The sequence below is a fragment of the Lepidothrix coronata genome, unplaced genomic scaffold (assembly GCF_001604755.1).
Source record: "Lepidothrix coronata isolate B3197 unplaced genomic scaffold, Lepidothrix_coronata-1.0 Scaffold82, whole genome shotgun sequence".
Classification (NCBI taxonomy): domain Eukaryota; kingdom Metazoa; phylum Chordata; class Aves; order Passeriformes; family Pipridae; genus Lepidothrix; species Lepidothrix coronata.
The window spans coordinates 197542-211872 of NW_016690262.1; the positions used below are offsets into that span (position 1 = coordinate 197542).

General features: G+C 37.1%; 2 long non-coding RNA genes across 2 annotated transcripts in view; one reads left to right on the forward strand and one right to left on the reverse strand.

Annotated features, from left to right (window-relative positions):
• Window positions 1-276: 276 nt before the first annotated feature.
• On the reverse strand, window positions 277-3049 carry LOC108499978. The gene is made up of 4 exons (XR_001875725.1): window positions 2983-3049; window positions 2241-2349; window positions 570-635; window positions 277-387 (listed from the first exon to the last, which is right to left on the reverse strand). It is a non-coding gene; the product is annotated as an uncharacterized LOC108499978 (long non-coding RNA).
• A 110-nt stretch (window positions 3050-3159) lies between these two features.
• Window positions 3160-14331, forward strand: part of LOC108499976 — a 29623-nt gene continuing 18451 nt past the window's right edge. Inside the window, exon 1 of the long non-coding RNA XR_001875722.1 lies at window positions 3160-3295. This is a non-coding gene — a long non-coding RNA (uncharacterized LOC108499976). The remainder of the gene's footprint in view (window positions 3296-14331) is intronic.

Here is a 14331-nt window from a genome sequence, read left to right on the forward strand (position 1 = left end):
TTTCACTTTTTTAAAAGCTAAATACATTAGCTGTGAAATATATTTATAATTTTGTGTTTTCACTACTCCTGCGAGTAGTGAAATATGTGAGGACACCATATTTGTACTCTTGTCTTCAAATGTTTAAATTCTTTAATTAAAAACTTCATTTTCATTCAGTTACATAAAATAAAGCGACCAAGTTTGGATCATGGGAAAAAATCCTAATTAGATATTATAAAAAAATGAACACTGAGACCCATAAAGCTACAAATAATCAAGGCATGTAACCTATCAGCAAATAGACCTTTCGCTTCTTTTATGATGCATGTACTCAGTTTCAGTAAGCAAGAGACTTGGGATGCGGAGAAGTCACTTCCCAAAACAGCAGGGTACCTGTATCTCTCACTAAGGGAAAGGGAAATCAGTCAAAGTGGTTATTTTAGTAGTTTGATGTGCAGTAGCTGGTGCATTAGAAACCCATGGAGCTTGCTTAATGAGGAGTAATTTAAGACTATAGTTAGTTCACTAAGTTGTTTTGGGGTAAAATGATGACTGCAAGAGACTTGGAAATTTGAGTGCACACTCACCTCTGTTCCTCATTTCTTCCTCTGTTCAGCTAGAGAAGATTTGTGTAGGCTCTGAAAGCCCTTCTGCTGCAAAAGCAATGCAAAATTTAGCTCAAACCAAAAGGATAATAAACGATTTGAAAGGTAAATAATGTTAATTAATAATAATTTACTGAAAAATTCTCATATATTTTCAGTATATATTTTCCCATTTTATCTTTGACCTATCTGTAAGTATTTCAGATATCCTTTGGCATCCCATACTATTTGGCATCCCATACCATCTCCTTTGGCAACCAGACTGTGTCTACTTCAGGAACACTGAGTAAAACAAAATTATCATGAATCTTTCAGAGACAGAAAAAATAGTTTGCAATAATCATACACAGTACATGTCCTTTTTATAAGCTACTGTCAGAAATATTTATGCATTATGTACTTATTCCAAGAAATTACAGTAGTGTGTGTATTTCGGAGATAACATGTAGAGGAATCTCCCCAGTATGTTTTATTTATTTTGTATGTTGGCATATATTCTAATAATAGATAGAACTTGGGGATTATTTTTTTAATATTAATGTTATCCTATATATGGAAATACAAAAAAAAAAAAGTCTTAACTGGAATAAGCCAAACACTTTGACTACTATATTGACATTTATGCTTGAGAAAGTTCAGGCCTGGAAGCTTTTGCAAAGCAAGTTAAAAGGCCAGTCCCAGCCTCTGACCCAAAAGGGAACATTTCAGTTCAGGCTCAATCAATTGAAAATGCAGGGCAAAATATGCCTTTAGATGACAGAGTTTGATTTACAAGATACACAAATATTTTCCATCAAGCTGAGCTAATTCAGGTTTGTATTTTGACTGTATATGTAGAATATCTATAATTTATTTATGACCTATTAAGGAGATTGTTTCCAGTGTGTAAGAAATCTTAACTAGGACCACTGTTTTTAAAAAGGAAACTCACAATTTCTTTTATATCCTGTCATCAAAGGCACTAAGGAGAAAGCTTCTGTTCTTGTTTTTGTGGGGCTTGGTTTGCTTTTCTCCTTGCTGTCTATTGAATGTCAAGAGGCCATACACATTTTATTGTACAGTCATGTCTTTGAAGTCACCAAAGAATTTCAGAATTCTTCTGAAGAGTTTATTTCTTGAAATACTTATTCCCCTCATGAAATCATGATTCCTGAGGGGCTTGTGGTGCCAAATCATCTGAAAGGGCTGTTGTCTTAGTCGAAGCATAGGGCAAACAGCATTACATAATGTTTGGGAGTGGGGCCCCTGGTGGTCTAGTGGTTAGGGTGCAGCACTTTCACCGCTGTGACCCGGGTTCGATTCCCAGCCCCCCGGGCAGATGGAGCTCGTCAGCCCTGTAAGGCAATCCATCTAAGAGAAGGTCACTCTAAACAAACCTACGTCCTGAGACCCTCACTGCCACTGTCCAAGCTTGCTCGGCCCCGGCAGATGAACCTCAGGATTAAAGGGTGGGCTCAGTTCAGCGCACGCTGTGTCTCACCTAAAAAATCCACTGCGCAGGCTCAAAGGGTTAATGACCTTTCCCAAATCTTCGCTCGCGAAGACTGGCCATTAATGTTTGGGAGTTTAACATATGCCACAGGCCTTATGAAGAGACAGGTGACATGAAGAGCAAGCCTTCCAAACTCATTCCCATTCACCCTTTTGGCATACCATGTCCTGGCTGCTGCCCCTAGTTGGGGCTCAATGTGGAAGAATAGAAGGCAACAGACTCCTGGGGACACAGTGATATCTAGATCAGGATGAGTGTTAGTAGATACCACTGAAAAACAGGTAATAGGCAATTAGGTAAAAGACAAGGAAGATAATATTTAGAAGCACCAGCAGATAAAATTATGTTAATAGAATGAAGACAGTGGTCCATATACTGTACAGAGTGGCCCAAAGCCAGCAGCTCACTGCTGCAGGGTTACTTGGACATGTTTAATCAACATAAGTACTTCCACAATACCCCTGTGTCCCCACAAGGTATCTCACATACCCTTGGGCAGAAAGGGGTAGCAGGAGTACAGTATGCTGTGAAATAGATAAGCCTTTGCTGTTTTTCTAGTAATATCAATGATTACACCTTGGTTTATCCTGAGACCAGAATGGGCAGCCAGGACTGAGTGATACCAAGGCAGGATTTGCATGCAGCTTTCCCTGTGTCAAGGTCCTTTCAGATTTTCAAATTTACAAGGTAACTTACTCTGTGTTTTCAACTCTATTTCCTGAGCTTATTAAGAAATATAATAAACATGACAAACAGAGGTTCCATCATCTTTTACCCAGACTAATCTGTCATGTGAATCAACTTATTCACCATTCAAGTGAATAAGATTTCATGAGATTTCATAACTTATAACACATGACTCTTGATGTCATACAGCTATGAGCAAAGAGAAGAATTGGTTACCTAGCCAACAGTGAAAGTGCTAATCCTTCCTCTTCCATCATGGTACAGCATCCCCTGTACCACACCGGGAAGCAGGAAAGCTTCCGCTTCAAAAGCTTCTTGGGTGAGATCATAGAATCATAGAATGGTTTGGGTTGAAAGGGACCTGTACAGGTCATCTAATCCAACCCTCTACAATGAGCAGGGGCATCTTCAGGTAGATGTTTTGTACTCTCCAGCTTGGAGGCTTAGTCTATACCATTTTTGAAAGTTAGTGGATTCTGAGGAAACTGTCAGACAAAACATAGTGGCTGCTGGAGACAGCAATTTGCAGGTGATTGTGGCTGAATGATGGCCCTTCAGCTCTTTCTGACCACCTGTCCTGCCTACCTGGTACTCTCACTTTGAGCACCACTGTCAGTGGGCAGAACAGCGCAGGCCTGGGGTGTGTATGCTGCCCAGAACTGCCTCTCTAATTCCCTGTGGTTTGGTCTCAGCTTTGGTTGGTGTGAAAACATAATATGATATAATTGAGGCTGATCAGTTTGTATATTGTGTGACAGAAGAAGGGATGTAGTAGCCTGGTTATATTTGCTTGAGGCCTATTTTCTTCTGTCTTATTTGAACATTTCTATGTCAGGCACATGGTATGGCTCTTGGGGATGATCCTGTGCAGGGCCAGGAGCTGGACTTGATGATCCTTGTGGGTCCCTTCCAACTGAGCATATTCTGTGATTCTGTCTTTGACTTCTAACAGAAATGCATATACAAAGTTTGTTTACTTGTAACCCATGACCTCGTTTGTACTAGTCCCTCATCATAAAGTTGCCTTTCTCAGGGACAGGAGTATTAATGAAGGTAAATATGCTGTCATAGTCTCCCTGTATGGCTGTATAATTTATTCTTTTGTATTACAGAGAATCAGCAGGTTTTCCAACACTATAGATACCAGGGCAGTGCCCAGGCAACCAGTGTGGAAAGCTCTGTTCTTTCAGATAAATTAGTAAAAGTAATGGGGTGGATCCATCTTATTACTGGAAAATGTATTAAGGCCGATTAATGCTGTTAGGCTGAATAACACCATAAAGTTGGGAGATGTTGCCAGGTTCAGGCTAATGAATGCCAGTCCCAGAGAGGACTACAGGGTGTATCTTTCTTCAGTGAATACCGAGGGAAATGAAGGTACTGCTGAGACTGAAAGGCATCCTAATACCAGGACTGAAGTGTCTCCTGCACTTGAAAGGATCTTTATTTTTCTGAGGGAACTTTCTTGGGTATCCTTTATTTCAAAACATGAAAATAAAATTGACTGAATTTACTGGTACTTTCTGGGAAATACAGGCCTGAAAATCTTCTTTTTAGTTATTGAGAGTGAAAACAAAAGAATTCTGGGTCAAAGCTCACTCCTTTCATAGTCTTTTATTTCTTCAGCATAGATTTGATTTCTGCATAAACTTGATATTATCTAAACTATTTTGCTTGAATGCTGTCATGTCATTCTCTATATGAGTCCTGCCAAAGGAATATTGACTGTTGACTCTTTTCCTCTAAGGCTTTAAGGTGTGTTTTTAGAAGTGCCTCTAGGGTTTTTTGTTTCTTCTTACACCTCAAAAGAAATCTTGCATGTGCATCCTTTCTTTCTTCCTCTTTACATTCATCAAAAATGAACAAAGGGTGATGTGGACAGTGAGTTACAGTCATACATAAACCATACGTCTGTCTCAAGCTATTGCTGTGAAAGTTGTGTTGAAGACACTGTTTATTGAAAGCCTACAGTGGAAGTCACCAGGGGTACAACAAAGTGCCAGCAATTCTTAGTTGTTTGGGATGTTCAGGTGCCACAGCTGCACACACATCCCGTGGGCTAATGGCAGAGATGTCCAGAAGGTTGATTACATAAGCGTATCCCTAAGAGATCGCAGTGCTGCTGGTCCCTCTGTAAGCATTTGGAAGGTCTTTCTGCAATGGCAAATAAGTTCTACTAACTTCCCGGGCTTCCAGAAATACTAATCAGCAGTTCTAGTCTGCAGCACATTTATTACACCCTGACGTGCTGGAGACAGCCTGTTACAAATAGAACTGCCTCGTGAAAAATGCTGTTCCAGTGTTTTATAATAAAGTGCACCAATTAGATGCATTCATTAGGACAAACTGCTTGTCTTTTCTTATATTAGATCTTTTAAAAGGCCCAATGCATTTCATAGCTCATTCTGCTCTGTATTATTATTAATTGAACAGAGCACATTACAAAGTTTTAATCCAATAACTGTAAATACATAATGAATAATATTTCCTTGGAGGCTGCCAGGGTTGCAGCAGCCCTTTTTGCAGCTTTGCATACTCAGAGTAAGATATATTATGGTAAAGTTCCCTCTTCCCTGGCTGTAGGTTCCCCACAGGTATTGCAGGGACATCACCAGAGCAAGGAATTGTGCGTGTGTGGTAAAAGACAAATGTGTCATTCGTTAAAAGGCAAATTAGGAGCCAAGCCTAAACTGCAGCCTTTCAACTTTTTCTTGTTGAAAAGGGTCACATGCACCAGTTCTTCATGTTGTCTTGCAGATCCCTGGATGCCAAAAGGAAAACAATGTTTTAATTTTAGCAGCATGAGGATTCCTAACTGCAGCATATTATTTATAAAGGGGAAATGGCAAACACTAAATGAAGACAAAAGGAAACATTCTGTTCCTCTCTGGGGGAGCACAACATTATTATACAAGGTTGTGATTGGGCATAGTAAGATGAATTGAGCTGCTGTGCCTACTGACAAGAACATTACTTCTTAGATTGCTACTAATACATGAAGTAGCTGGCACTCCCTGCCTGTACTTAGGTAACGGATATGATCTCAGGCAAAAGGAGCCTGAACTTGATGATAATGATACAGGTTTTCATATAAAAGAAGACTCTAGGGCATGTTGAAATGATTCTTTGTTTTATTGTACATACTAATATTTTCATATGGAATAAGTATTTGCAGTAATTTATGCTTGGACAGTACTCAAGTGCTTAGGAGGGCTAATTAGCTTGAAGAGAAGCAGTGCATTAATAAAGTCCTATGACCACTAATGAAGCCCTATAACTTCCAGTTCCAAGCTATTTTATGGTCAATCAGCATGAAAAATGGTCAGAGAGGGAGATGAGGTCTCTTTGTAGATATCCTTGTATCTGTTCACCTGCTGAAAGTTACAGCAACATGAGTTATTTTCAGAAATTCAGATTTTTGCTCTTATTTAGTTAGATCTGCTTTTCTTGGATCTAGGGCTTTGGTACCTAAGAATATGTGGTACCATAATATTCATTTCCCAATACATGATCCCATTACAACTGAAAACACTTAGGAGAAATTTTAAAGAGGAATTTTGTACCTATAGTCATTTTGGCCAGAAAATATCCAGCCAGAAGGATCAGGTCATAGTGAAGTGAAGAAGTAAAACATATACTGAAAAACAAAGAAAAGGAAAAGGAAAAAAACATGTAAGCATAGGAGTTACTGAAAAGCTGCAAGCCTTGGGAATGTTTTTCACAAGAGATAGTAAATCTTAGATTTGTCATCCACTAGATATCCACCATATCATGAGATGCATGATGTTACTAAGCGCTACTAGGACTCTGTGGATATGTGGTTATTATCAGTTTCATTCTTTAATTCCCATTGCTTCATTACCTTTCTATTAACTGCACAAGGATGAGTTTGCAGAAAGGCAGTAGGATATGTAACACACACCTGGAAACAAGGATGGGAGAGCTACAGTGCTACTGCTTCTTGAAAGTTTTGAAAGCACAAATTACAGTGACGTGTGCTTTTACCTGGCAGAGTAAGATCAAATATCTACCCCATTTGATTGAAATGGTACTAGCATTTACCTGTGCCAATCGGGAAAATTCATAAATCTCATTACTTTGAAGATTTCATTGTTGAGGGCATAATCCATAAAATTCTTTCTGTTGGTATAGCTAGGGTCAGTTAGCCCACATACTCGTTTTTGAAAAGAAGCAACTTGATGCTTCAAGATGAAATTTAGACACCTAAATCCTAACTGTAATCCTAATATCCAGCTCAACTACTGCCTAACTCTGGAGACACCTGACCTCCTTAGGTGCCTCCTTTTTAATCAGATGAATTCCCAGGTATTGACAAATTGACTTTTAAGCATACCTAATTAAAACTTTGTAGAAGACTGAGCAGATTTACAGCATGTGGCTACATCTTTTTAAAGATGCCTTATCCAAGACTGAGCTTCAGCACAAATGCAGTAATAGTAACTATTTTGATTTAAGGACATACGGCAGAACCAGAACATCAGCTCTGCTGTATGTGCTTCCACACATTTGTGCAATGATCTTAAAAAAGGTAGCAACTAAAAACACACCCTCCAGCTTCAACTCAGTCCCTCTAGAAAACCAGAGTAGACCTCTTCCTTCAGCTATGTTTTACAAGACAACTATAGCATGTATTTTAGGAAAAGAAAACAAGTCCCTCTCTACTTCCAGTAGAGTTTTGCAGGAGCTTTCTCTCTCAGTAACATGGAATGGACATCTGGGTCTTAAGGAGACAGTACGAAATGATGGAACCTTTTCCAAGAGCATTTTCTGTTGGAAAGCAAACAATAAAAATACCAGTTGGAATGGCAGCAGGCCATTTAAAACAATCTCCAGACATTGCATTAATAACCTTGACACATAGAGAGGGTTTGGTATTATGCTGTATCAGCAGATATAAAAAAAATGAAGCATCTGGCATTATGGACCTCAGGCCTGGTCTTCAGGTCAAACCCACAGGTATTCTCCTAATGGGAAAAAGAAATGAGTGTTTATGCTTGGGTGCTTAATAATTCAAGATGGAATGTAGAAAACTCAGCTTTCAGCATCTGCTCCAATTTTAAATGAACAAAATGAAATTAAATGCTTGAATGAAAACTCTCCAATCGGGAAAGTAAGGACTAAATTCTCCCTGCCATATTTCAGGTAACAGTTTATTCCTAAGTTTAAAGTAATTCTTGATCTCCAAAGTCATCTCTCAGCACAATTATAGGTCTGTAAAACTATTACATGTGCTTTATTTTCTTCACTAATACACAGTAAAAATACAGTTTAAAATGCTTAAAAGCCTTTTAAATGGAAAAAGTATCTTACAGTGGACCCAAAGTCTGTTTTGAAATACAATATGGTTCACATACCATACAACATTAAAAGGATTATGCCATACCTCAGTTGTTTTTAATATATATAAAGATTTTAAAACATTCTAAAGTCATGTTGTAATACTGAAAGTCATCAACAGACAGATTCAGGTATAGGAACTACCAAAAGAATCTGAACTTCTTAGATAGCAATTTCTTTTTACCAAAAAATCCAAAGAATATTTTTTTGAATATGAAACATCTCATAAATGCTTTGAAGTCCTTTAATAAAAAGGGTTTATTAAAATCCAGGTGGCATTTATTTAACGGTGTGAGACTGAACATTTGAGTTTCAAACTCAATGTAACATACTCTTCTCCCTCTGGCTTTTACAGTGAATTGAACCCTTAACTCCCTTCAGCAATTTTGGAAATCTCAATTTGTAGCAATTATGATGAGAAGCCATTACTTGACAGAAAGAAAGAAAGAAGAGTTAGTTAAGTTGAAGAAATGTATCTAGATTCCTTTTAAAATAATGAGCACACACAAATAAAAGGGGAATTCTTGCCAGAATTCTACAACTCCCTTTTTTAATTTGCATATTAAATTGTACATCTATCAGTTTCTGTTAATTCAGCAAAATAAGAACTTCTTCTGAAAGTAATTGTGTTATTAGTCTACCTTGGCAGTAATGATCCTAAGGTGAAGGTAGCAAGTAATCGTATTTCTAACTGTGTCTTCCTTTTAATAATTAGTTGTAAAATTACACTGTGCCTTCTCTGTTCATGGGAACTTTTCTCTCATCTGCACTGCAGTTGAGCCATATTTAAACTAAAAGGCAGATTTCTGGTAAAAAGGCAAATTTCTTTGGGCTAATACTTATTCAGCATGTCTGAAGCCAATATTCTCACACCTTTTCCAGTTGTAAAATGCTTTACCAATTTTCATTTTCATTAAACTTTTCCATATTACTCTGCTTTATGCAATATAAAATTAGAAATAATGACCTTGTTTATGAAAGCTTTAACCAATTATGAGAACAAGGACACTGGAAAAGCAATAAGAAAACCTTGACCAAACAAGGAATAAGTGACCACTTCTTCCTCTACACCTATAGCTCTCAGAAAAAAATATAATTTAAAAAATCTAAAAAATATTGGTATAATACTGTTTGCAATGTATCTTTATAAAAGTTGTATCTTGCTTTTGCTTTTGGATTTTTTTTGATATTTACCTAGGTCAAACTGTATTTATATATATTGAATATTATTAATATTAAAATATTCCCTGTTATCTCCTGACTGCTTAGAAAAGAAAAAATGAGTCTGTTGGCCATCTCTATTGATTAAAAAATAACTTATCACAGGTGTAAATGTAAGGGAAATGTTGTCTAGCAAATCCTGGTAACATGGAACCTACTGGACTCTCTCAAAAAACCGCCAGCTGATGTTTATTTGCAGATATTGACCAAAGGCTAGAAAAAGCAGTCCTGTATCACAGATCTTTTATGTTTAAACAGAAATAAAATGTTCCTTTTATACATTCATTTTTTGTCATCTAGAAAGATGCTCAACTCGAGTGTAAATGTAGAACCCAGAAAAGGAAAAAAAACTCGACAGAATAAATTGTCGAGGCTGCTCCGGTGAATACAGTGAGACAGGGAAAATGAACTCCTTTTCATCCTGATGGCTTCTTTCTCGCCAAATACATTGTTGCATTTTAAGAGTCGTTCCACACTATGAAAGAAAAACCTTGCTGTTATTATTTAGAATGTAAACTCATTATTTTAAAACAAATTAAAAACAAAGGTAGAGAGATTGCTGTCAACACTATAGTATTACTTGTGTCTTCCCACCTGTCATTACCACTATTTATTTATTCCAGGTCATGCAGACAATAAGCACTAATTATTTGCTTTGTTTAGACAAGTCCCTCCATTTAGAACAATAGCAATTAGAGATTTTTAAAGAGTAAATTTAATTGTATAATTTATAACATTTCTACATTTAGGTCTAGAAATGTCATACTCCTAAGTTGCATTTTTTACCTAACATGTATTTTATTTACTACATATCAGGCTGACATAATTTCTTTTTAAACCAAATACTGATTAAAACCCTCTTCTGCACTACAGAACTGTCTTTCACATTTTTAATGTTTACAAATACTGAGTTCAGGGAATAATTACCATTTAATATCTTTGAAATGGTGTAGAGGCTGGAAATATTTAATATGTGCATGCAAAAGCTGTCCAATGTCAAACAGAAAGCAACGTAATTAAGTTTTCTATGCTCATAGTCTTGATTTTTTCTTTTCCTGAAGAATCTGAAGCCATATACTCTGGGGAATGTTAACCTTAAGGGCTGTGCTGAAAGTTGAGGAGAACAGGGAAATGGACAGATCAAAAGAGCTGACAAAAAGAAAATGGAGGATCACTTGTAAAAACAAAACCAACATTAACGAGAGAATTCAAACTGTTCTTCAGTGAGCAGAATGGTAGAGGGAAGGTTTGTCATCTAAGCAGTCCAATGTGGGCAGCAATGATAAGCAGTACCATGTGTTACTAGGAGTATTTACATGAGCTTGACTAGCTACAAGAATTATTTAATATGATCAGTCATTTTTTTCTTCACAACACCCATAAGTTAAGAATTTGCAGATGTTATCCTGGCACTGCCAGGAACAGATTCACAGTGACCTCAATATGTCACCAGAAAGCTTTTCTGGAAATTCTTTTGTTTTCCATGTGGTGTCTTAGTATATTTGAAACACAAGTATTCTGTTATTTCTTTAGCCACTTTTCTTTATTGTTAAAAAATATTCATGTCACATTACTTTACAAAGTAGTATTTATTCTGCACCAACTAGTCCAATGAAACAAACTTTCAGTTTGATGAATGGTGATTGAAAAGTTGAGTTAGACAAGATCAAATTTATTCTGTTGCATAAAGGGGATGTTAATTGCATTTATTCAGTCTGATCATTAAAACACTGAGAATCCTGAAGTAAGAATTATGAATTAGCATGGCTGAGTTCATGCTAATGTGTAATGTGTGTATGGATGTGTATTTATCTCTGTCTTGGAGTGTACTTTTGGCTTTTGTATTTGTGATCCGTGGTGTGGCTTTAGGGAAATGTCACAAAAAGGGAGATTACCCCAATCTACTTTAGATTATGTACAGTTTACATGTGTGACAGTTTTAAACTCAAGCACCAAATGGATTGATTACATTTTCTCTACTGAAATTCTTCTGTATTGCACGCTCAGAACCTGCAGCAAACGCATCAGGATGACTGTCATGGGTGTCTCTAAAAATATATAAACCTTTCAAGTAGTACATTGAAAGTCCTTTTAGTACGACTTCACTACTTTTATACAGATACTAAATGAGAAGTTCCTCATGATCATTTGCCAACTGATGTAAATCAAAAATATCAGTCATGTGGCAAAAGACATCACTCCAGTTTATATGACATCTGAGATTTTCAGAGAGCATATTTTACAATGATGGTTTGAAAATTAATTAGCAATATGTCTTTGGGAGAAGCCAGTCTTGATACTTTATTTGAACTGAATTTGAAACTCTTAAATTTATGTTATTGTTGTATTTTTTGGTGTGTTTTTCAGTCTGGTTGGTTGATGAAATCTAAAAGTTTGATAAATTTTGGAAGGAGATCTCTAAAATTTGAAAATTATATGATCATACTGAGGATGATTCAAAACAAAGACATGGTGTGTCAATAAACAACAGGTAAATTGCAAAAGTATCAGAAGTTCCAGGATATTTCTATCTAAATGAAACTAGCTAACACCAAACAGATTACAGGTAGTACAAACCGTATTTTTACAAGTATTGTTCTCTTCTGTCAGCTTCAAAACCTCTCTTACTGTTGATTCCAAATTTCTTTGTTGCAATATTTATAAGCCTGCTCTCATATGTCTTTTAAGGAAGTGTGAATTAGCCAAATAATGAAGCTAAAATTATAATCTGTTTGATAGCTGTTTGAATAGAAAATCAAAAACTTGCTGTTATCCAGCGGTACACCATAGACTGCCTGCTTTTACCTAAAGGTACTCATTTTATTACTTGTAAAGATAAAGGCTAATTAAATGTTACACAGACTTTCAGCAATTCAAAAGCTCCACTAATGAAGAGTACTATCCTGTTAAAAAAATTATAAGACAGACAGGTGTCAAGAATGAAAAAAGCCCGTGGAAGCACAGCAAAGGGCACTGAGTGCCACCAGCAGGTCAGTGTGACCACCCTCTGCCATTGGGGCAGCACCCAGCAAGAGTATTTTTGGTACTTTTAGAAACACATCAATTCAAGCTATACATCTCATAGAATAAATGAGTATTAAGGAAACTGTGAGAACCCTTCTGGTCCAGCATGGGAAATTACATGGGATGGTCATGGATAGAGCTCTCAGAAAGCCCATGTACCTCTAACCCTCCAAACATATTTGCACTGATAAACCTTTGTGTCTTTTGGTATGTGCTGCTTTTGACTGTGATCAGGAGACATGTACCAGACCATTCTTCCTGATGGATTTTGAGTTCGGTGTTCACAACAAACCAAAGTTGTAATGGAGAAAAGTGGAAAGAAAAATAAGTTATGAATCATGCTGGGTTTCTTACCTTCCTCCACAGATGAATATGCTGCATATATCTTTATCTACTAGAAGCTACTTTCCATTTCCTTCTATGTTTTTTACAGAAAGGCAGGATTTGAGGCAAATCAGATTGTGTGTGCAGACACAGGCACAAATGTGAGTTTGTGAATATATGTATATATACACATATATATATGTGTGTGCCTATGTGTGTAGATATATGTCTGTGTTCATGTAGTGTGTACTCACCTATACACATTTTCTAGTGGTTAGGGTGCAGGACTCTCACCGCTGCGACCCGGGTTCGATTCCCAGCCCCCCGGGCAGATGGAGCTCGTCAGCCCTGTGAGGCAATCCATCTAAGAGAAGGTCACTCTAAACAAACCTACATCCTGGGGACCTCACTGCCACTGTCCAAGCTTGCTCGGCCCCAGCAGATGAACCTCAGGATTAAAGGGTGGGCTCAGTTCAGCGCACGCTGTGTCTCTCCTAAAAAATCCACTGCGCAGGCTCGAAGGGTTAATGACCTTTCCCAAATCTTCGCTCGCGAAGACTGGCCATTATTATTATTATTATATGTTTGCATGTTTTCCTGTGCTCTGACTGCCTATAGGAAGAAGTGGATTAACATGTGATTTCCCTGTACATTCCTCTTGTGCTCATTTTGCCTTGGATTATCCAAGTCCCTCAGGATAGTAATGAGACAGAAAAGCTCCGTATTTGGAATAGTTTTGTCAGCATTGTCTGGAGCAGAGCTCTAAATGAATGGAAGGGGACTTAACGCTCTCCTCTGTTCAGGTGCATAAGGTGGTGACTAGAATGGGTGATGCCCTGACTGCCCCTGAAGGGTTTTTTTGGCTCCTTTTTTTGGGAGATAGACAGCCCCCAGCTGTCTGGCTCCACAAATGTGGGGGAAAACACCACTGAAAAAGGGGTGAATGGTTCATTTTGAAAGACATAATTGATAAAGTTAGGGATTAGGTTGCCCCACCCATGATGAAATCTAAGGGCAAAAGTTTAGCTGAAAACTGTAGGTTTATTCATCTATTTGTAGTTGGTATTTCTTAGAATTAAGTGATTGCAATACAGGGTTTTTTGTTTATTTTTTTATTTGGTTAATATATACAGTCAAGGTTATTCAAGCTCAGTGATGAGTTTCATTAAATAGAAGTGAATGAAGGGTTAATACCTCATCCTTGCAGTTTGGAATGACATTTGAGCATGAAAAGCAAGTTTCATTTAAATGTGAACCTTTTCAAATTATATTTTCTGTGAACTGGTGCCAACTCGATTACAGAAACTGCTTTTGTACTGATCTGGTTAGTAAGCTGCCTGTTTGTTTTAAATCTAATACAAATGCTTAAATTTAGTGACATGCATATATTGCATATATTCATTTGCTTTAAGTATTGGGGATTCTGTCATTCTTAAATAGTCTGTTCTGGGAAATATTGTTAAGAAATTAAAAATGACCTTTACTTAAGAACTCTTTAGAAGGGTTACACACAGATGGAATATGCAAAACTGAATTAATATTTTTAATAAGCTGAAGGATCTTACTGTTGGCCCCTACAAAGGACTAAACTTTATTTAGTCTCTCCTCTTTATATCTCTAGAGTAATGGGAAATAGCT